Genomic DNA, 24,814 nt, shown 5'->3' with positions numbered 1-24,814 from the left:
CCTCTTCTCTGCTTCTTATAACTTTTTCCTTAACAGATATTCCAAAAGACCTTAAAAATAACCGCTTTTATAGATGAAACAAGGAGCCATTATTTATTCTCAATTAATAGTTAAATTGGACCAATAACAAGGTTTTGGCACTGTTCTCACAGAGAAAAGCTATGCTGGGTATGGTAACCCTTTACATCAGGCATACTGTTTCTTGAAATATCAGATCAGCCACCAACAACTAGCTTTTCCTTCTAAATATCATCCATGACCAACATCTTCCTTGAATTACTTCTCCATTTCACCAAAAACTGTTGTCTGTTTCTTAAAATGCATTCTTCTCTTGACCTTTACCTGGTTCTTTGCTAGATCTACCATTGGGAGCCCCCCTTGTTTATCTAAGCTCTAAACGTGGGAATTCTCAGAACTTGGTCCTTGACACTTTTCTTTATACAAAATAGAGGAAAAGGATCTCATTTTACTCCTAAGACTTAAATTATTATATCATGTGTAACATATATTCCTAAATTTTATTCCTAAGATAGCCTTTCTTTTAGACAAATAAACACAACTTCTCATTCTGTTTCCTCATAGACATCCCACATATAACCTAAGTTAATCTATCTGGATCTAAATTTTTGAGATTTTTATCCCCAAATATGCTTCAATTCCACAGTTTCTTGCAAGTGTTCCTGACAGCAGTCTAGCTGTCACAGCCACCCGACCCCTACATTTGATCAAGCACCAAGTTCCCAATTTATGAATACTTAGAAAACAGTCAGAGGTGATTTTTCTCACTTAAAATATCTGGAGGTAGGCACTGTTGGCATTGGATTAATGGCTTAATAATATCAGGACCAGCGTTCTTCCTCTCGTTACCTCATTGCTAAAAGATGGCTGCTTCTGTTCCAGGCCTTATACACCCGTCTAAGGCAGGAATAAGAGAGAAAGACATCACTACCCTCTCTGTAACTTTTATCAGGAACACAAATGCTTTCCTAGAACCTTCGTAGTATTCTTCTGCTGATGTTCCCCCATCCAGAACTGTCTGTGGCCCTTGTCTCTCTCACAGCTAAGAGGCAGCTAAATGTAAGGAGCAAAGGAGAAGGTGATGAGGAAGTGATGGGGCAGGTGCCAGGTTTGCACTGAAAGAAGGTCTGTTGGATTTTCTTTTGCAAAGGTCTGGTCTTACATATCTTTCAGGCCTGCAGGACCTCTGCTTGCTCTCTGAATCAACTCTCTGCCCTTGTCATTCTGCTCTCTGCCTTGGGAGTCTGACCATGGGGGCTTGCAGGGGTAGAGGCGGGGGACATCACAGACTTCCTGAGAGTGACCAGAAAGAGAGGTCTGCCTGGGCTCCCTCCACGCCAGACCCGGGCTAACATGAGTGCTCTTCTCTGCTCCCGTTTCTGCCGGACGGCCCAGTCCTACAGCTGAGCTCTCTTCTGGCTCTGATAACCGCTCTCTCCCCCTGCCCCTCAGGCCGTGGGATGGCGAGGGCCCCCTTTCCTGCTCTGCAGTGAGGACCATCAGGAGTCTGTTTCTCTGACCAGCACTCCTCCTTTGCAAACAGCCCCTTCACTCAACCTTCTCCAATCACCCCTTCTGAGCAAGCCATCTGTTTCCTGCTGAATATAGTAATCAACACTGTAACATCATATTATTCTTATTATTAATGACAACACCACACCCCACACAGAATGAGATGAAAGCCGGCTGGATGTGGGCATGGAAATGGGAGACTCACCCAAGGCCCTGCTGTTCAGGAATGTGGGACTACCAAGGCCATGGATTGAAAACAATGCCTTTGAAGTTCCCCTTCCTCCCACCAAATTCTTTGCGACCACTGAATGGGCAGAAAATGCATCCTCCCAGTAATTTGTCTTCAACTTAAAACATTACCTATCAACTTTTCTTATGCACTACCCCAGACTTGTCAGAGGACTCGTGCGCAGGAGAAGGCAAGCAAGGGATTTAGCACCATGTGGGTGGTCAAAAGTGCAGCCGGACACTGGCTGAAGGACATCATCCTAAGGAACGGAGCAAGTAAACCTCTCAAATGTGTGTACACAGAGGAAAGGGCTTTCCTTCCACTCCTTAGGAGTTATATGGTATTCCTTTTGGAAACTCAAGATTTTCAAAATTTTCTGAAGCCTTTATGACACTCCTTTCTACTCTTCTCTGCAAATTAGTTGACCCTTAAATTACTTGAGGTGTGTGGGGTTTTGTCTGGCATCTCTATTCTGTCATGGGTCTGCCAGTGGGTTTATCTCCACATTATGGCTTCTTTCTTCTTCATATCCTATAATGGTCTCTTGGGTTAAAAGGAGGTTTGTTCCTTGTATTCCAGATTTGAATGTGTTAGAAACAGAGGAGGCCAGGCATCCTGATGAATTTGCATATGACTTTTCCTACCCATCTATTACTGCCGGCTACTAATTAGATCTAGATTTTTTGTTTTCTCCCCACCCTCATGTTTTGCGTATTATTATTAATGCCCATATTTAAAAGTAAAATATAACAGGTACACATCTGGAACTTCAATGCCTCATCCTCTGGTTACTATGCACCAGCCCCTCCCTATTTGCTATATGCTCCCCCTTCCCAAGCCAAAGTTTTAAATTTTAATGTAAAAGTCTGTGTCTTTGTGATTACTCTAGATGTAACAGTATCTAAGGTTTTTTTTGGGGGGGAGGCAGGAATAAAATAATTCGTCAAGAATCATATAAATGCTGTAATAAGAATTTTTAAAGCATAATTATTATGAAAATATTTTCATAGGTTTCTCTACCCATGAATAAATAAGTTATCTTTCCTTAAGGCATTTATTAATATGCTAATGAAAATTTATGGATACAGTACTGACAGTCACAATAATGAAATCCATGAGACCAATGATACTGTTACCCTCCTGCAGTATCTTAGATTTAATTTAAATGACTCACAGCCACAAAAGTATAAACCTTAACGCACTGGTATGATAAAGTATAGTTTTTTAAAGTGGAAAGGACTTTATTAAGGAAGTCTGAGCATTATTTATGAATAAACTAGGGTTATCCTTCAATATCTGTATTCTACTATCAGGGAAGACTTTATTTTTTTATCTTATAACTTTGCTCATGATTTATTTGCCATCAAGCATGACAGATAAAGGAATGCTAGAACTTTGTGGAGCTGGAAGAAATGGTCAAGTACATCTAATCAACTCTCTTATTTTACAATGAGGAAGAGAAGACAGGGGTCAGTTGCTTGACTCAGGTCATGCACTTTGCTGAGACCAAAGCCTAAGACAAGGATTTCTCTGGCCATACAGTGGTTATGACACCAAGCTTCAAATGCAGGGGGCATGGGCTCAACTCCTGGTCAGGGAACTAATATCCCACATGCCACATGGCATAGTCAAAAATAAGAAAAAAGCCTAATATAGTTTTGCTCAAAGTCTAATGCAATGATTATTACTATTAGGCATGCTTTAAGTACTGGATAAAATGTAGATTCCTGAGACTCACTGCCATACTTACCAATAAGAATTTCTAGGCTAGCATCCATAAATCTACACTTGTACAAAACTTCCCTAGGATAAGTCTTATCCACACTGATGTGTCAGAACCACTTTCTGGAGGTGGGTTTTCCTCTTCCAGCTGTGTTTCCTATATAGCCTAGGGACCGGGAGCGGGGGAACTGAGAAGATACCCATGGGGTTAAGTGGTACTATGGGGCAAGGGGACAAAAGCCATAGAATAAACTGGTGGATCAACCCATAGGGTCCATGTTACTTGAAGATTTGGGAAAATTTTTACTTTTATATTAAATCAAATATTACATATATTTGTAATACATGTACTGAAAGAAACATTTGTTAATAACGCAAATGTTAAGATTAAACTACAAGATGAGAGGAAGCGCAGAGGATGAGGCTGAAAATTCCAACCCTTTAATCACATAATTAGTTTTTCTGGTGACCAGTCTCCGTTCTTCTCAAGCTACCTAAAGCTTCCTATCATTAGCATAAACTTGCCTGTTACTGAAAGGACTTCTTTATGAATAATAAAACCCCCCTATGACTAAGAATGAAAGTGAAAGAGGAGAGTGAAAAATTTGACTTAAAGCTCAACATTCAGAAAACTAAGATCATGGCATCTGATCCCATCATTTCATGGCAAATAGATGGGGAAACAATGGAAACAGTGACAGACCTTATTTTTTGGGGTTGTAAAATCACTGTAGATGGTGACTGCAGCCATGAAATTAAAAGGCACTTATCCCTTGGAAGAAAAGCTATGACCAAGCTAGACAGCATATTAAGAAGCAGACACATTACTTTGCCAACAATGGTCCTTCTAGTCAAAGCTATGGTTTTTCCAGTAGTCATGTATGGATGTGAGAGTTGGACTATAAAGAAAGCTGAGCATCAAAGAATTGATGCTTTTGAACTGTGGTGTTGGAGAAGACTCTTGAGAGTCCCTTGGACTGCAAGGAGATCCAACCAGTCAATCCTAAAGAAAATCAGTCCTGAATATTCATTGGAAGGACTGATGCTGAAGCTGAAACTCCAATACTTTGACCTGCCTGAAGTGAAGAACTGACTCATTGGAAAAAACCCTGATGCTGGGAAAGATTGAAGAGGGCAGGAGGACAAGGGGATGACAGAAGATGAGAGGGTTGGATGGCATCACCGACTCAATGGACATGAGTTTGAGTAAGCTCCGGGAGTTGGTGATGGACAGGGAGGCCTGGCGTGCTGCAGTCCCTGAGGTCGCAAAGAGTCAGACACTACTGCACGACTGAACTGAACTGATGACTAAGGAAATTTCAAGTTTCTTTTTTTGTTTTTCAATCAGGGATCAAACCTGAGACTCATGCAGTGAAAACAAGAAGTCTTAATCACTGCACCACCAGGGAAGTCCTCAAGGGTTTTTGAAAGTCTGTGCCAGGAACCAGAAACAAAAAACAAATGTACATATATATATATGGACAGACACATATAGACATATATCATATATATAAATCATATGTTGTTATTAATATTATATTTAACATATGATCAATATAATATATAAAAATTATATATATATAAATTATATTATAATACAAAGTTATATGTACAATATAGTATATATGATATAGATATAATTTATATATTTATATATAATAAATAATAAACAATTTATAATAATTTATAAATGAAAAGATATAAATATATTTATATATAGATGATATTTATATATATTTATTATATAAATTGATGTTTATATAACTTCATGTTACATATTTTATGTATTTAATATTTTAATATATAACAAATATATAATATATATTTATTAAATACATATAATAAATATATAAATATATGATATATAAGTATATATTATATTAATATTATAACATATTATTATTATTATATGTAATTATTACATATTATAATAATGCCACAATGTGATAGTACATTTTTTCCTAATGTACTTTAAATATGAAAATCTTAAATATGCCAATATATCTTTATCCTCTTTGACTTAGATATATACACCATATGCAGGTAAATCCTGCTTCATCTCATTTCCATACCAGGGACCATAAATTCCCAAAAAGGAAAATCTGCACTTTTAAGCTTTTTTTTTTTTTTTCATTTTAAGTTCTTATTAGTTAAACTCCTATGCTAACTGGCATCAGGCCCATTCTCAATTGAAATTTTTATTGTCTCAGATTGGGCTTAAGAATTGTATTAGTCAGGGTTCTCCAGAGAAACAGAACCAGTATGATATACTGTTTCAGAGAGATTGATTGTAAGGTCTTGACTCATATGGTTATGGAGGCTAAGAAGTCCCATGATTTGCCCTCTGTAAGCCATAGACCCAAGAAACCCAACGGTGTAAGGTTCAAAGGCCTGAAAGAGAGAGTAAATGGTGCAAGTTCCAGCCAAAGACTGAAGGCCTTAAACGAGGGCACTGAGGCAGAAGATTGATACCCATCCCAAGTGGTTACAAGGAAAGAGCACCACTTTTTTCTCCTTTGCACCACTTTTTGTTCTATTTATTCAGGTCCCCAGTGAACCACATGGTTGCTGTCCACATTAGGGAGGGCAATCCACTTTACTTAGCCCACCCATTCAAATGCTAATCTCTTCCAGAAACCCCCTCACATACAGATGCAGAAATCCAGTCAAATTGGCACATAAAATTAACTCTCAGGAGAATCAAGGATTATTTTTGTGTTAGGGCATCAATACTTTTTTGAGAAGGAATGCAGCTAATCACTAAGATTTACACTTTCATGGCTGTTCAATCACACAATTAGTTGTGTCTGACTCTTTGCAACCTCATGGACTGTAACCCGCCAGGCTCCTCTGTCCATGGGATTCTCCAGGCAAGAATTACTGGAGTGGGTTGCCGTGCCCTCCTCCAGGGGATCTTCCTGACCCAGGGATCCAACCTGCATCTCCTGTGTCTCCTGCACTGCAGGCAGATTCTTCACCTGAGCCACCTGGGAAGCATTTATACTTACTTACATGGTTGAAATTAAATCTCACTAGACTGTGAGATAAGAGGCTTCTGGAAGCTTCCTGATGGGAGAGACTGACTGTGGAGGAAACTGGGTCTTGTTCTGATGGACTGGGCCATGCTCATTAAATCTTCAATCCAATTTTTTCTTGATGGACAGGGTTGTGTTCTCTCCCTGTTGTTTGACTCGAGGCCAAAGTATGGTGGAAATAATGAAGATAGGTTCTTCAAAAGGCCTTGTGTTTGCACTGCCGCACTCAGCGCCCCCAATCCTGCAGCAGGCCACCATCGACCCACGCCTCTGCCAGGGATTCTTGGACACTCACGGGCAAGGCTGGGTCAAGCTCCTTCCTCCTGGGTCCTGGTGCACGTGATGTTTTCTTTGTGCCCTCCAAGAGTCTGTTTCCCCAGGCCTGTGTAAGTTCTGGCGACTCTGCTGTGGGGTTAATGGCAACCTCCTCCAAGAGGGCTTATGCCATACCCAGAAAACTAGAAAATTAAGGTCAGAAAACTAAGATCATGGCACCCAGTCTCATCACTTCATGTCAAATAGATGGGGAAACAATGGAAACAGTGGTAGAGTTTACTTTGGGGGGCTCCAAAATCACTGCAGATGGTGACTGCAGTCATGAAATTAAAAGATGTTTGCTCCTTGGAAGAAAAATTATAACAAACCTAGAATATTAAAAAGCAGAGACATTACTTTGCCAACAATGGTCTGTCTAGTGAAGGCTATGGTTTTTCCAGTAGTCATGTATGGATGTGAGAGTTGGACTATAAAGAAAGCTGAGCACCGAAGAATTGATGCTTTTGAACTGTGGTGTTGGAGAAGACTCTTGAGAGTCCCTTGGACTGCAAGGAGATCAAACCAGTCCATCCTAAAGGAAATCAGTCCTGAATATTCATTGAAAGGACTGATGCTGAAGCTGAAACTCCAATACTCTGGCTGCCTGATGTGAAGAACTGACTCATTGGAAAAGACCCTGATGCTGGGAAAGATTGAAGGCAGGAGGAGAAGGGGCCGACAGAGGGTGAGATGGTTGAATGGCGTCACCAACTCAATGGACATGAGTTTGAGTAAACTCCGGGATTTGGTAATGGACAGGGAGGGCTGGCATGCTGCAGTCCATGGGGTAGCGAAGAGTCGGACATGACTGACTGACTGAACTGAACTGAGACTGTGAGATCTTTGAGAAGAATATGTCTCATTCTTCTGTCTCCAGAATCTGGTACAGTATCTGACACATGTTGAATACATCTTTGAAATATTTATTTTAGACTATTAATTTAGAAACTCAATACAAACAATGACATGTAGCCAAAATCAAACTGCTAAAACAAAATGATAATTTGTCCTCACACTTATAGCACTTAGCTCTTTAAAGGTTAATTGAATTAAACTAGAATAACTAAGTGTTGCACTTTAAATTCCAAATAATAATAACTATTATTATTACATCCACATTTGACTCAAATTAACAGGTGTTTTGACATCTTAAATGATAATCACATTTTCAAATCAACCATGCAGTAACCCAAACTGCTACAAGTGACCTGAACTATCAGAATAAGTTTTCTCCACTTCAGATTCATTAGTTATATAATATTGTCTTGCTTTTGGTATGTAAAGGATGGGCCACACAGTTCGAATATTTTATAACAAGTTTGAAACCATTTGTTGACCATGTAAAGGATTTCTCAGGATTAAATTTAACCAATTGATTTTTCCAAGTATCTATCTCTTCTAGAATTATTTTTTCAATGAGCTACTTAACATAAACTGATTTGTTGCAGATTTATATAGTCTCAAAATATATCTTAAACTGATTTAATGTTTGGGATGGAAGCTTGAAAGAAATACCAAGCAACATAATTTTAGACAGAAATAGTAATTATGTCTTTTTTAGCTTGAGTAATATGAAATACATAAGTGAAAGGCAGTAAAATCTTACTGTGGATGGTGACTGCAGTCATGAAATTAAAAGACACTTGCTTCTTGGAAGAAAAGCTATGACAAATCTAGACAGCATATTAAAAAGCAGAGACATCAAACATCACTTTGCCGACCTAGGCCTAAATAATCAAAGCTATGGTTTTTCCAGTAGTCATTGATGCTTTTGAACTGTGGTGCTGGAGAAGACTCTTGAGAATACCGTGGACAGCAAGATCATCAAACCAGTCAATTCTAAAGAAAATCAACCTTGAATACTTATTGGAAGGATTGATGCTGAAGCTGAAGCTCCAATACTTTGGCTACCTGATACAAAGAGCCAATTCATTGGAAAAGACCCTGATGCTGGGAAATATTAAGGACAGTAGGAGAAGAAGGTGACAGAGGATGAGATGGTTGGATGTTAGCATTGACCAGTGGACATAAGTTTGAGCAAACTCCGGGAGATAGTGAGAGAAGCCTGACGTGCTGCAGTCCTTGGGGTTGCAAAGAGTCCGATGCAACTGAGCAACTGAACAACAACAGAAATAATAACAGTAAAAATAAGGTCGACTACAATTTCAGTTACTACTTACTGAATGGTTACTGTTAATTTTCTGAAGACTCTGCCAAATGGAGATAAACTGGTACCTAATTTACATAGTTGAGTGGTCAGAATGAGATAATAATGCAGGTACAGATCCTGGCCACTACCAGACTCATAGTAATCCTCTATTCGACCCATTCCTCACGACCTTAGAGAATGCTATGTCCTCTGAGTCTTTTCACAGAGACCATCCTCTGGAAAATTTCTGAGCCTCTAAATGTATGTTCTCCCTAAATGTATGTTCTAGTGTGCCAAGACCCCTGAGTATTTTATGACTTTTTCTGTCATCTGCCATGACACTCATTTCTCTTTTATCAGCAGAGGTCACCACTCTGTCCAGGATTCCTAGACCTATCCTAGCATTGAGTCTTTCCTACCAACTGGGCTCCTTGTCTGAGTGGTAAATCCTGTATCTCAAAATAGCGCCTTCAGGTCAATGAATTCTTGCTTAGAATCTTACTCTCCAGCCCCCTTGATCAAGATCCTCAAAATCCAGGCCTGGGGTATAGCTCTGGATCCTACTAGTCCATCATAGCTGATCTTTGCAGTTCCTTCAGGGTGTGATACTCTTCTACCCTTCCTTGTCTGCATGTTCCACTGGGATTTAAGCCTACTTAATTGGCCTGGTGGGGGCTTCCCTGGTGGCTCAGTGGTAAAGAACCCACCTGACAACGTAGGAGACTCAAGTTTGATCCCTGGGCTAGGAAGATCCCTGAAGAAGGAAATGGCTACCCACTCCAGTATACTTACCTGGGAAATCCCATGGACAGAAGAGCCTGATGGACTGCAGTCCATGGGGTTGCAAAGAGTCGGACAGGACTGAGTGACTAAACAAAAACAGTAACAATTTTTGGCCTGGCATCTCCAAGAAAGGTGGTGGCACAATTCCCTTGGGGAGTGGTATGAGCACCTGCTGCCTTGTTGGGAAGCCTCCAGAGTATCTTCCTATACTGGGAAAGTGCCAGCTCTTAGAAGGGCAAGAGGCCATCTCTGTAAGTGCCACAGGTCCAAAGGAGTGTACAGAGACATAATCTTCAGGGGGATCTGTCCAAATGTCCCCAACCATGCTTCAGGGTATCAAGTTTTTTCAACCAGTGGCCTGGCCTTTGTATCACAGGCTCTAATTCTGCCCCGTGCTTGCTGCTCAGCTGCACCTGCTCTCTACTGCAGGACGTGGGGGCCTCTTTGTAAGTTACTGAAGAGTCCTTCATGTTCTTACACATCCTTTAACTTTTCATAAACCACCCTCAACTCCTCAACATCCCTGTGGAAGCCATCAATACAACAACCAGCCAACTCCACTGTCATTAGGCAGTGTCCTCCAAATGCTTTCAAATGTGGGAATCATTAAGGGAGTCAGGGTGTTCCCTTCTGCCAGGATGTTTCCTCGGGTACCCACCACCTGTGCCAGAAACCACCTATGCTCCACATGTAAGTTACATGGGGGTTCCACTGAACCTTTTCCTTACAAGCCAAAAAGGGAGCGATCTAGTCCCCTAAATCCATCTTGTTTTCTGCTTTCCTGGAACCACCTGTGCTCCACATGTAAGTTACATGGGGGTTCCACTGAACCTTTTTCTTACAAGCCAAAAAGGGAGCGATCTAGTCCCCTAAATCCATCTTGTTTTCTGCTTTCCTGGAACCATCTATGCTCCACATGTAAGTTACACTGGGGGTTCCACTGAACCTTTTTCTTACAAGCCAAAAAGGGAGCGATCTAGTCCCCTAAATCCATCTTGTTTTCTGCTTTCCTGGAACCACCTATGTCAATTAGGGTCCTCTGGGAAGAAGATACCAGAGAGATGTGTGAGAGGGTTATCAGGGAAACGCCTGTGGAGGATGAAGGGGAGAAGGAGTCAGCATAGGTGGGAGAGCCTCAAACCACAATACAGGTCTGGTTTCACATAGAGAGATGGGCACAGGATGAGAATATGGTCAAAGAGCTTCAGATCGCAGTGCAGCTCAGAAGAGATCATGGCCATTTCTGTAGGGGTCGGAGAGCAAACACTGGCCATTAGAGTAAGTCCTGCGTTGGGCAAGAAGGGCTAGTTCAAGGCTTTGGCCATGTGTGGTCCTTGGCTGAGAGCAGCCCAGGGAGATGGTTGCCTTGGGGTCAAGCCCATGGTAGATCTGAAATGTGTGAGTAGCTGGAGGCTCTCTGATAATTCCACTGCTTGAAACAGGTGCTTTTGAAGGGAATCTGAATGAATAGAGCATTTGAGTGCCTAGAATGTTCCATTCTGACCTAGGGGTGGTCATATAAGTGTGTGCACTTTATGAAAATTAATCTAGTCATGGACATAGGACTTGAGTTCTTTTTTATATGCCTTTTATATAAGTACATTTGCTATGCAAATATATTTACTTTAAAGATGTCAAGTAAAGAAATGAAGCCACTACTCTGCATAATTCTACCTAGACATTCCAGAAAAACTTACCCCCAGAAATAACCTCACAGTGAATTATAAGTAGTTTCAATTCTATGTATATTACTCAAAGAATTGCCTCATTTCTCCCACCACACCCTGTACTATCTCAATATAATGAGTTATCTCTGCATGTTATAGAGTAGCTGAAGACAAAGACTCTTATCTTTTTGAACCACAATATTCTCAGAACTTCTAAAATTCTTAAATATATATATTCTTCATGCATGATTTTAGTCTGTATTAAAGTCCTATGTGTAATGCGTTCTTGCAGAGTTTTTTCCCAGACCTGCGGTCTGATCATTCCTGGGATGGAAAGTGGGTGCCTGAGATTTCAAGTTCTCTTGTACAAATCTGTAGCTGTTCAAGTGCCTTAGATAGAATTTGGATCAGGAGACTGGAACAATGGCCAAGCACACCTCCAGTCCTGCTGGTATAGTCCATTGACTTCTTGCTCTGACAGCCACAACTTAAGAGTCTTTATCTTAAAAGTCACAGCAATAAATGGAAACATAAATAGAATAGTGTGAATTCGGTACCAGCCAGAAAGCAGTGACTAAATTTGGAAGTAGGCTGCTTTTGTTTTGCCAATTTGGCATTAGGATCTCTGCTTTAGGTCTTAGAGACACTCCATTATTCTGGTCATGGCCCTCTCTCCAAAAGCAAGATCAAGACATTCTCACAAAAGTGGGAACATTTTTCCTTTTCAAAAAAGATTAAGCAAGAAGTACTTTTGAAATTTTCCAACTATGAACTCCATGTGAAAGATTTAGAAAAATAAAATGTTGAAAACCTGTTGGAAACAGAATAATTGTCTTTTTTTAGTACTCTTGGATGTTCTATCAGTCTCTTTGTCAAATTTCACCAATGCCTTTTAATTAATGAGTATTTCATTAATAAGAAGTCAAAATTTAAAAAATAGAACTCAATTTGTTCCCTTGAAAAATGACCCCCAAATCCTATAAAATGAAGTTTTAAGAATTGCCCTCCTAAAGTGTGTTTTGATGGAACTACTTTTCAAAATGCAATTAGAAAGTATAGATAACTTCATCATTGTGACATAAATTCAACACAAGATTTTTAGAAGGATTTTTTTTTCTTTGTAACAAAGTCACATTCTTTAAGATTAATGTGACAGAAAACGTGCTCTACTTCTGCCCTGCTTCTGTCCTAGAGAAGTTTTCAAGATGGCTACATCAGGTTTCCAAGACAGATGTCAGACCCGTGTTTTGGGGCTTTTGTCAAATAAAGCTTCATGTCGTGATCTGGCCCCAGCAGTTGACATAAGGGAGCTTTCTTCAGTCGACAAGGGAAGAAACATTTGGAAAAAAATCTGTAATATCTGAAAAGAAATTTCATACATCACTGAAAACAAAGGAAAGGAAAGCTAAGTAGATTGGGATTGGAGCTCTTTTTTAAATCATGTTAGCCCAAAGCGTTCCAGTCAGTAGTCTGAACACACCACAGATGAGGACAGATTTACCACTTGACTTCCCTGACTAACAATCTCAAAGCTTAAAGGAATCAGTGTAAAAGGGAATGGTGAAGCTTAATGCATTCTGAGTTTTTCTAAAGGCAGTATGTTTCTTAAGCATGAATTCTCAGGATATAAAATGTAAAGATAAAGTAGACTATCTTGACTGCATAACAAATTTAGAAACAGGGGGGAAAAAAACTGAAATAGTTCCCAGGAAAAGCCATGGAGTCTTTCTAGAAGAAAAATATAGAATAAAATAAATGCCTAGGGTTCTGGCTTGGAGCTATGTCTATTTAACAAGATTGATTCAATTATTCTGTGGCTGTTTCCTTTTTTGTTTAAAATAATCCAATAGCTGCAAAAGCAATCTGGGAACTTCATGGTTTATGGGATCCAGTATCCAAGACAGGAAAAGAAATGATAACCAAACTGCATTTGTGGATAAACCATTTCTATAATCAAAATGTCTATGATGAAGGTAAGTGGGGAAATATTTATTACTGTCCTTGTTTAATCTAAACTCCTTTTTTTATCAAATTAACCTAGAGTGCATGCAACTCAAGTTAATAAATAAGTGATGCCCATTTCTGTTTTAAAGTGCTGGGCTAGAGAAACTGTCCCCTTAGATGGAGTTGTAAAGCTGACTACCACTTGGAATTGGTACTTTGTTTTCCACAAACACTTGTAGCATAATCCATATATAAGTAGGATGAAATAAGGTGCATACTTCTTTCTTTCCATGGAGCGTATATATTTCATATAACTTGGGAGTGTGAAGGGGGAGAAAGGGTGTTTGTGGCATACAGAACCAACAATAGATGAAACAGCTTCTGAAAAATAAAGCAGATATTGCCAACTAATTCATAACCTAGCTGCTCATCTTTTCTCAATCAAAGGTTGAGAAAAGGGAAGGCAAGTATTTTTCATGGCTCCTTCCCTGGCAGCCATGAACAATACTCACAGGTATATGAGCTGAAAGCACCAGCCCAACTATTACGGTGAAGAAGAGCCACTCCCCAGTCTTCCTATCATGTATTCAATCTTGGAAATTAGCCATGAGAAACAAGAGATGCAAACACGATGTAGTTGATGAGATGTGCATGATGTACTGCGAGAAAGAAAGCTCTTATATGGGAGAAATCAGTTTAAGCCACCATAGAAAAAAGTCCTTTTCATTATTATATGAGTTCCAAGCTTTGACATTGGTCAACACAGCATGGATCTCCATGGTTTGTGGATTAACGTAGAAGAAAAAAAGTTCCAGCAGAATCCAGGTCTACAAAGGACAAAAGGATTCAGTGGGAAATGCTTGTCAAGATGTTGGGAATACAGGATTCTATCAATAACCGATTGAGAAGAGGCGGCTAGCACTGCTGTTGTACCCCAGCCATATTTGTAATTGCTGTGAAGATGTATAAACTTGAATGTCCACCTGCCACTCTAGCTTCCTGACCAGATTACAGACTCAGCAGCAACTGCACAGTTTAGCCAGTTTAAATTCCCCACCAGCATAATTCTGACTTCACCTTCATCTCTCATCATGTCCTCAGCAGTTATTAGGAGGTCCCAGGATACTCACTCTCTTACTCTCTGGTCCCATCACTTAAGCTGCTGCCCACAGATTTTGTGGGGCAGCCACCTCCCCTTCCTGCTGCTGCTCCATCCTATACGGAGCTCCAGTGGAATGGCCAGCGTCTTCACCTTCGAAATCTCCCAGAGCTCTGTGGTTGCAGTCACTGTGTTCTGCACAGAAACACAAGAATGTTTCTTCTCATGAATTCCGTGCAATCTCATGTTACCTGGGCCTTTATGGAGTGATTCTGGGTCCTTGTCAACCGGTCCTTATAGCTTCTCAAGAGTCAGAGCCCATCTCTTGGGTCAGCAGAGGAACGAAAATGCTCTGCCCTCATCTCCTCACTCATCATCACTTTCTGTTCAACACCCAGCTCTCCCTCCCTCCTCCCTGCTGCCTTCAAATACTTCTTTTTAGCCAAAAGGAGCAAACTAGAAAAAGCTGCCAAGCATAGGAATGGCAATCTAGGAGAAGGAGGGATGAAGGGCCACCAGCCTGCCACACCCAGTCTCTACAGCGTTGCTTATGCTGAGCTGTCATATGAAGAAGTTGTTCTCAAAAAGTTCACTCCTGTTGGGAATGAGTCTCCGAAGGTAAGATACCCACTGGGACAAGGCACACAGCAGGCATTTTCTGGTAGATGCTTCCATAGGCTCTTGCCCCAGGAATCAGGGCTTTCAAAGACCCAGAGACCAACACTGCTGCTCATTTTCAGGGCCCTGAGTAGGCTTAGGATGGACCTGGATGGGTTCACATGCAATAATCTGACGCAAAGTTACCTGGAAGACATCCACCTGGAGCTCTCCAGGAAGCTGGCTCCTTTTTAATTCGCTGTTTTTATAAGACATGTGTCTGACAAAATCTTGAGATCTCGACATCAAGTAAGCAGAGCAGGGAGGAGCAGATCTCGACATCAACTAAGCAGACTGGAGACAAACAGTCTTTGGTACGAGAAACTGCCATTCAGTGACTGTGAGCATGGGTGATTTGCTTAACTACCCTATCCAAGCCTCAGTTTTCTCATCTATAAAATGGAGAGGAAATAATAACTAGAGTTTTCAGTGAAGACTAGGTGAAATAACACTTATAAGGGAGTGACCTCAGGTACAGTAGGTGGTCAGTAACTGTTGGTGACCATTTACCAGCATGGCAGACAAGCCTGGAGCTGACTAATGCAAATGTTAATGTCTCCTTCAGAGAATACGTCCCCTAAAGTCATCGTTAAATGAAAGTAGGAGCAGACACTAAGCACTGTCACCTACAAAAAGGAAAGATAGATGCTGCAGGCATGGCAGTGAGTTGCCCAAAGCCTGAGGATTCTGATAGAAGAAGGCTGTATGAACCAGACCAGGATTGCAGCTCAAGTCGCTGATATGGAAGCAATTAAAGAATGTGATAAAGGTTTCTTTCAGTCACATGTAGTTTGATTTAAAGTGAAAGTGATTGGAAGAGACCTGGTGACATCTGGAAGGTATAAGCAGGTCTGATTTTAAGTTCAGAAACATACAAGAGTCATGTTAAATACAAGGGGAACTGCTGGGTGGTGGGTGGCTCTGTGCGGCTGAGAGCCTCAAGGGAAAGTGAGTTACTGACACTACAAGGATCCTCGGAGGTAGAACTTACTGGCTTGGCTGGGCTCACTTCATCTCCTGCAGCTGAGTAGGGAGGTGTGAGCAGGAATGTGGAAGAGACCCAGACCAGGCTTCACAGACGCACTGAGTGTCCCTGATGACCCACTATGCTGTTCTCCTGAGGGCACCACATGTATCATGCAGGCGTTCCACGGTCCAAGAGCACAAAGTCAGCCTCACTGCTCGTCAGCTCAAGTGAACACGACAAACTGACGCTCTAGTGCCTATGGAAAATGGGATGGCCTGTGTGTCTGGAGGGGAACACAAGAAGGAGACTCACAAGCATTTTCCAAGGCAGTTAGAAGACAAATGGAAGAGCATCAAAAGAAAACCAAGTGACCCTGTCTCCATTTTGCAGATTGTAATCTGTGAATGGGTAACTGATATTGAAAAATAATAACAGAGACAGATATAATAAGGTAATATTTTGAAATTTATGAGTGTGGATTTTTCTTTGCCTTTCTGAGTTCACAATCTTCACCCACCTTGGCCTGAGACAACCACCTGCACAGGAAATCAAGATTTGTTTCAGAAATGAACAGGGGAAGATTGAGGTTGTACTTGGTTTCTGACAATGTAGGAACTTTTAGCAACATAAAGCTTTACTAATACTCTAAATCGCTTTATTCCTTACATTTCTTCTTCCATGGTATAAAGAAAATAATCCTACTAGCTATGTTGTGACTAGAGGAGCAAGTCAATAAAGCTTATGGTTCTACTGCGGATGAAAGGCCTTACACAGAAGGCGGTGGGAACCCGAAGGAAAGAGGAGACCAGGGACAAAGAAAGGGAGGAGGGGAAGACCATTACACTGTGTGACCATTTCATTGTGCAACAGACATTGCCTGTCTTATCTGGGCTTCAGCCTAGCCTGGTGTGAGTATCACACATCAGACCATCAACATTCAGGCTGAGGACAGATAGGGGCTCCTGGGACTATACCAGCCTGTACACAGTCGCAACAAAATCAGCTTGGTTGTTTGGCAAAGTTAGGGGGAGACAGGCCTAAGCTTCAGCTTCCCTGAACCACTCTTGGTTCCAAACAGCACAGAAGAGACCCAAGTATACTGAGAATCTGGCTGAGGTCCATGCGCAGAGCATCACCCTCCCTGGGGCCAGGTGGCTCTGGGTTGAGGGCTTTGGCCTAGACGGGAGCAAAATGAGAGTCACCCTCAGAATTCAAAAGGCTTCCTAGCACCCCTGGGAGAACAGTTGGAGGCTAAGTGTCCTGCAGAGTATGATGGGCATTGACAAAGAGGGAGAAACAACAGCCAGAATGTAGCCACAGAGGTTCACAGCATCCAAGACATTATTCCAGAAGCCAGGGAGCCAAAGGACACCACGTCTGAGGACCCTGATTTTGCTTCCACCATGAGATCTTGTAAGTCTCACCATTCTTACCACTTACCCAGATGACTTTTTAAAATGAAACCAGGTGCTAAGCAGATGACACAAATCTGACAGATAAATAGTGTTGGGGTTCTTTTCCTAAAAGACTGAGCTGAAGGTGCCTTTTTAAGACTGCAAATCAGAATCCAAAGTATTAGTTTGTTGCTAATTGTATTGGCTTGTTGTTCCCCAAGTAATTAGTGGCAACAAAACCAGATTAGTTACAGGAAAAAAAAAAGAGCTACATAGTCTCTGCATATTATAGCTAAAGTATGAATGAAATCTGCAGCCCTACTCTGTAGCTGAATAAAATGAGAAGTGGGAATGGACAGACGAACCAGGAGATATACCAGGTATTTGTTCCTCATCAAGGTGAACCAGCAATGGGATGATCCACAGCAATAGCAAAGAATGACAATGTTAAATGTTGACTTTGTTCCTATGTATATTTTTTGGGAGATTACATGAACATGGATGAATGTCACTAATGAGCTCACCCTAAGAGATGAGGCTGATACCATTTAAAAAAATAATGCTTATGGTCAGTGACTAAGCAGTAAACACATCTACTGCCTGAATTCAGGAAGTGACGTTTCATAGTGCTTCTCAGTCACTAGTTATACACAGGCGCCTACATCAGATATCTGCTACCACATAACCAATAGCTTAAAATAACAAACACTTACAGTCTCTGAGGGTCAGGGATCCCAGAGCAGCACAGTTGGGTAGTTGGGTGGTTCCAATTCAGGGCCTCCCAGTTAAGCTGTTGCCTTGCAGTCTGCAGTCCCCTGAAGACTGGGTCTAGAGGATCAGCTCCAAGATGCTCCCTTTCATGGCTTTTGGCACGAGGCCTTAGATCCTTGTCATGGGAGTTTCTTCATAGAAGAGCCAGAGGGTCTTCATGATGTGGCAGCTGGCTTCCTCAGAGTGAATGATCTGAGAGAGAGAGAGAGAGAAGCAGAAATGACATCCCATCACTTTGCAGTATTCTGTTAGTCCCACTGACCAACTATAATACAACATGAGACCTGATTACACAAGGCAAGAATACCCGGAGCTGGGATTGCTGGGGCCATCTTGGAGGCTGCCCATTTGAGTCCTTGTAAAGGAGAAGAAATTCAACAGACTGCCCCTGCCCCCAATAAGTTCTTTGTGACTTGAAGTTGCAAAAACATGAAACTAAATTACAAACCCCTTTGGCATAAATAAGTTGTACAAAAATACACTATAACATTTTAAAGCTTTGTTTTGCTCATTCAGAATAATCAGGCCTCACAGAAAATCTGAACTCTTCCCAATCCCGAGATACACATTTTAATAAGGTGTCCCTTGATAACTCCACAACCATCTAGCTTGCTCACTGGAAGATAAGTTTCACATTGCAGTGTTATTGAAAGCTGCATTAAGTAGATATCTAATCCACTTACTGCTAGAATCAACAGAAAATTCTGCATTGCTCTTTTACTGCTACACTTTTTGCTGATGAATGGCTGCAAGTTTGCCTGCGCAAAAATGGAATCTGCATAATACATCTGCTCCCAACATAAATATGGTACTGGCTGCCACAGCACAAATTCTTTGGATTTCGGCATGCCTATATTCTGTAAGCCCCAAAATGATTCATTTCCCCTCTCTCCTTTTTGATCTGAACTACTGTAAAATCTTCCTTTTCAGAATGCTATGATATCATTTGCCTTTGCTTGGCATAAAAAAGATCATAAATGAAACAGCAAAGCAGCCACTGAAATCACGTGGTGATGCTCAGTTTGAAGGCGAATCTCTAGACGGTACACAACATACTCAATTAATTCTAATCACGGATATTAAAAAGTGACCTCAACTTGTGTCCTACTAGTAAAAATGTTTTCTCAGCATGCAACTGTTTCCTGATGTTTCGATTTATGCTGAGAAGTCCAATCGAATGAAAAAGTGCCAGTTTTCATTTATAGACACATCAGGATGTTACCCCAAGAGAGGGGAGGGGAAAGGCATCCCCAGAGATCACAGCTGGGTCTCCACCAGTAGCGCTCGTTCCATTAGTCCTGCCAGTATGGGGGTCGTGCTGAGACCCAGGGGCCTTCTGTTCTGACTCCCTGTTTCTTGTATCCTGTCTAGATTGTGAGACTACCCCACCTTCATGCCAGGTCCAGCAAGATGACAAGTCATCATTTTGAAGGATTAACTGAAGGGGCAGAATGACTGTGGGGATTAGGAAGCTGTTGCCACGGTAAAGTTGGTCAGGATTGGAAAATAGTTTTCATATGTTTGAGATTTTGAACCACTTGCCACTGAACTTCCTTTGACCATCCAGAAAAATACTCTTTGGACCTGAGAGCTGCTTAACAAAGGATTTTGTAGCTTTGACATGAGCATGGCTTTCAAGGATGGGACATCGGGACCATCAGCCACAGTCCATCATATTCTAACAGTGAGTGTATCAAGACCCCTTGTCTATCTGAGCAGGTAAAATAATCCTTAAAAAACGTCCCCTAGCCTTGGCCCTCACCTCACAGGAACCCAGGAGATGGAGCTCTGACATTAGTTGCTCAGCTCTGTCTGTTAGTTTATGGCAGCTGACATCAACACCAGTCCTGGAGACATATAGCTCACGGGTCTTCCTGTTTACCCTCTCTCTTGCCTGCTGTTAGGAGATGAATGGCCACTTACTCATTGAGACAAGAAATTAAATCTCTCACACAGAGCCAAGAACACACCAACTTTAGGCCTTTGTTAAAGCACAGCTGCAGATAGAGAAAGGCTCCCTACCCCCAACTCCATCCCAACCCCAGTGTCTGGCTAATCAGTATGTGGCTTGGGGGTACTTTGCAGAAGGACTTGGAGGACTGTAGAGCCATGCGTGCAAAATACTGATGTCGACTCTGCTCCAGGCCTTTGCTTTTTAAAGACATGCTTTCAAAACCCTAAACATTTGGAGGGAGGATGGCTGGAGACAAAGAGAAAGAAACTGCTTTGTTATGAAATCTCTTGGGATAATTCTCTGATGTACTCAGGAATCAGTTCTGGTGGGGAAGTTCCCAGAAACCCATTTTACTGAGTGGCACGTTCACTCTTTGCTGCTAAACTGCTTCAGGGGATCCGAACTAAAGCATCACGAAGCGAAGGAGGAAAGGAGAACAAGGAAATCCTCACAGCAGCAGAGCAGGCTTGGGGCGCCCACAGCCAAACCCAACAGTCATCTCAGGTTCCCAGGCAACACTTCTGTGCTGCTGAGACACGGCTGGGTTCCCCTTTCACTGACGATGAAAATGCATCCTGTAGAGACCACGAAAGGGATCCCTGAAAGTGAGCTGCCTGTTCACACTTCAGCCCCCTGGGCTGGGAGGAGACAGCGGGGGCTAGAATCTCTTAGACCTGCAGCCAGGAAGTGGCTTAAAGCATTATTACGTCATGAGGTTGTGAAGGTCACTGGCCAGGCTGCCTCTCTGGAACCCTGTGGTTCCTGATGACAGGTTCTCTTGACCAGGTGAGGAGCAGAGCGGCGGCCGGCAGCCTGAAGCACAAGAGCAAGCAGCCCAGCTCGGCTCAGGAAGGTGGCTGCACACTGGGCTGAATTGTGGGGGCAGGGGGCGGCAGCAGTAACAACCCTTACTGCCCACTGCACCAGGGGAAAGACTCTCCCCGGTGTTACCACCACTCACAGTTCTGGAAGAGTGCCTGCCTGCCCTGTCATCACCCTGACATCTGAAAGAGACACCCACCACGCCGCGTGCTCAGGCTGAGTTACCTATCCCTTCATTTCCAAATGGGACCCTGTGTTAGTTCCCTCAGGATGTATCACAAAGTGCCACAAACTGTGTTGTCTCAAATGATGGAAATTTATTCTCTTACAGTTCTAGTGTCTAGAAGTCCACGATTAAAGTGTTGGCAGGGCCAGGCTTCCTTCAGCGCCTTCAGGAAGGACTTTTCCCAGTTTCTTCGCACATCTCATAACCCTAGGTGTTCCTTGATTTGCAGTGGCCTCATCTGCCTTCCTGCTATGTCTTTGTGTCTTTACATGGCATGTCTGTCTTTGTCTAAGCTCCCTTCTTATAATGACACCAGTCTTATTAAACTGATCTTAAACTGATTATATCTTCAAGACCCTATTTCCAAATAAGGGTCATTTACAGAAACTGCCAGGTAAGGATTTCAACATATCTTTTTGAGGAACATGATTCAATTAACAATAGGCCCATTCTTCACTCTGTATCAAGATGGGAACACACATGACTTTCCCAGGTTCACAGGTGAACAAACCCTGCTCCCTGACAAGCTCACTGGACACCAGGTAGATGGTCAACCAAAGTCGAGGTGTTAAAATGGAATCTTTGAAGAAGTGGAGGCAACCCTGTGCTCTTGGAAGTTGAGGTCAGCTTAGGATCCTGAGCCTGACAATGGCTTCCATGGTTATTCCTGTCTTCTTTCCTGAAGTTCCAGAGGAGAAGGTGCAGACCTTCACCAACAAAGTTGGCTGGGAGGGGCTGTTCTTCCTGCGGCCTCAGAAAGATGGATCCTGGCTGTCTGTTCAGTGGTGTTCTTGAAGACCTCTAGACCTACTGGGAAAAGCCTTCTCAGCTTGGGAATCACTCACTCAGTCTGCAGAACTCAGAGAAAATGTGCCTGGTGAGACGTGCCTGCCCTAGCTCTCCCAACAGAGGCTGTTCCTTAGGACTAGCACAGCCCTTTTGCATTGTCCTCATGTCAGGAGCCTGCCAGAAACTCTTCCAAAGGGTGGTATTCTTGTGCATCAAAGCCACAGGGTGGAGATCTCACTCTCAGAAACAGAAAAGAACCAAACAACACACCTCACCACTTGTGTGCTTTCTCTAGGATGTTCAGAGAGGGAGGCTCCAATGCTTTTCACCAGATGCTAATACTGTGTTGTCTAAAACATCACCCTTCATAACTGGATTAAGGCTACTGACTTTGAAACAGCAATTTTCTTTTTGGAAGCAAGGATACGGTTAATATCAAGTGCTGTTGTTGTTCAGTTGCTAAGTCACGTCCTATTCTTTTGCAACGCCACAGACTATAGCCTGCCAGGCTCCTCTGTCCATGGGATTTCTGCAAGAATACTGGAGTGGGTTGCCATTTCTTTCCCGAGGAGATCTTCCCAACCCAGGGATTGAACCCACTGGCAGGCAGATTCTTTACCCCTGATCCACCAGGGAAGGTGAATATCAGGTGAGAAAAGGTTAATGGGCAAACAGCAGAATTGGGAGAATATACTTCTCACAGCATATTCAAAAACAAAAACAAAAAACAAAAACAAAAACACGGAGAGATTTGGTGTTCATTCCAAAGTTCTTTCCTATATTCGGGGATTATTTCTCTCTCACATCTTGAAGCCGGCTTGGTCCTCAAAAATATGTGACTGTCATTTAGTCACTTGCTGGGGAGTTTACATATATAATCTGGCAGACCCTAAAGAGATGATCTAGCATGGCAAGTAGCTGGTCCCAGGGCCAGATTGTTGGGCTCAAGTCCACATCCTACCTTCTATCTCCTCACATGACTCCAGGCAGGCTGGCAAGTCTCTGTGCTGTGAATCAGGAAATCTGAGCACCGACTTCCCACAGTGATTGCAAAGGTTAAAAGAAATAACCTGTAGAAATGCTCAATAAATGTTAGCTCCTATTGTTAGGTAGGCTTCCCTGGTGGCTGAGTGGTACAGAATCTGCCTGCAATGCCGGAGATGCCAGGAGATGCATGGTGGAACCCTAGAGGAGGGCATGGCAACCTACTCCAGTATTCTTGCCTGGAGAATCCCATGGACAGAGGAGCCTGGTGGGCTACAGTCCATGGGGTCTCAACAAGTCAGACATGACTGAAGATGACTGAGCACACATTGTTAGGTACTATAACTTTATATAAAAGGAGTCTGAGCTTTGGCAAGAATGAATTGTTTGCACTGGTCACACAACTAACTGTGGAAGACAGGACTCAATCCTGGATTTGAAAGTTCCCTGGACCCCCCACCACAGCATGACTATTGCGCATGACCGCCTCCCTGACAGTTTGGACCAACATCACTTCTGGGGCTCCCTGACTTTCATTTTCAGTTCAGGCTCCTGCCTTTCAGGTTTCTCCTGGAAGTCCAGCACTGTCCTAGCTTCCCCTCTGGCTCAGAGCTCAGGGTTCTGCTTTGGAACCCATCTTCCCCAGTGAGCACCTCATAGTTCAGTACAAACCCCCACCTTCAGCCAGATGCTTTCCTCGGAATCTCCTTCAGCCAGCACTGCTCTTGAATTTCTAATGCAAGAGCAGCAGCTGATGATAGCTTAATTCCTTCCTTCATTCATTCAATGATAACACAGATTTTCCAGGAACTATGGAAAAAGTTAATTCTACTATTTAAAAGTCCAGACACTATTTGAAAAAGATAGATTTTCCAGGCACTATGGGTCAGGTACCATGTTGCCACTGATGACACAACCCAAGCTCATGGCCCCAGTCCTCACAGAGTCTAGAAAGGAAGGAAGACATATGGGTAATTAACTCACACATAAATGTTATGAACTGAGGTACCATTTATGAACACACTGAGCTCTGGGAATGCCAAGGGGGAGATGCTTTGGATGGGTCTAGATGATTGAATCTGATTTCATAAAGAGGGTATCAGAATTGCAAAGCATCTTGGAAAGGGAGAAACAGGAAAGAGAGACGGAACAGGTCTGAACTTGAGTCACCATGGCGGCACCGTCAGTGTGGCTGGAGCTTGCTGAGCCTGAGGGAGGGTGACAGGATATGGCTGGAGGTCCCAGTAGAGTCCAGAGGGAGAGGTCCTTGAAAATCTATTGAGTAAACAATTTGGTTTTCCTGGTGCTGAAGCTGAAGCTCCAATACTTTGGCCATCTGATGTGAAGAGTCAACTCACTGGAAAAGATCCTGATGCTGGGAAAGATTGAGGACAAGAGGAAAAGGGTGCGACAGAGGATGAGATGGCTGAAAGGCACTACTGACCTAATGGACATGAGTCTGTACAAACTCAGGGAATAGTGAAGGACAGGGAAGTCTGGCATGCTGCGGTTCATGGGGTTGCAAACAGTTGGACTGGACTTAGCAACTGAACAATAACAACTGGTTCTTCAAATTTAACCTGCGGCAGAATCCCATGAGGGATTGATAAAACACAAATTTCTGGCTTGCTCCCGAAGTTTTTGATTCAGCAAATCTGGGATGAAAGTGAAAGTGCTAGTTGCTCAGTTGTGTCCCACTCATTGCAACTCCATGGCCTGTAGCCCAACAGTCTCCTCTACTGGAATGGGTTGCCATTCCCTTCTCCAGGGGATCTTC

At 42.4% G+C, this 24,814-nt stretch overlaps 1 long non-coding RNA gene across 1 annotated transcript in view; it reads right to left on the bottom strand.

Annotated features, from left to right (window-relative positions):
* Positions 1-24,814, bottom strand: part of LOC122686614 — a 546,075-nt gene that overhangs the window by 76,073 nt on the left and 445,188 nt on the right. Inside the window, exon 8 of the long non-coding RNA XR_006338856.1 lies at positions 18,205-18,454. This is a non-coding gene — a long non-coding RNA (uncharacterized LOC122686614). The remainder of the gene's footprint in view (positions 1-18,204; positions 18,455-24,814) is intronic.

This window comes from Cervus elaphus, chromosome 30, assembly GCF_910594005.1.
Source record: "Cervus elaphus chromosome 30, mCerEla1.1, whole genome shotgun sequence".
Classification (NCBI taxonomy): Eukaryota; Metazoa; Chordata; class Mammalia; order Artiodactyla; family Cervidae; genus Cervus; species Cervus elaphus.
Note: the sequence above shows the minus strand (reverse complement) of the source record. Positions and strands in the feature narration are given on the sequence as shown.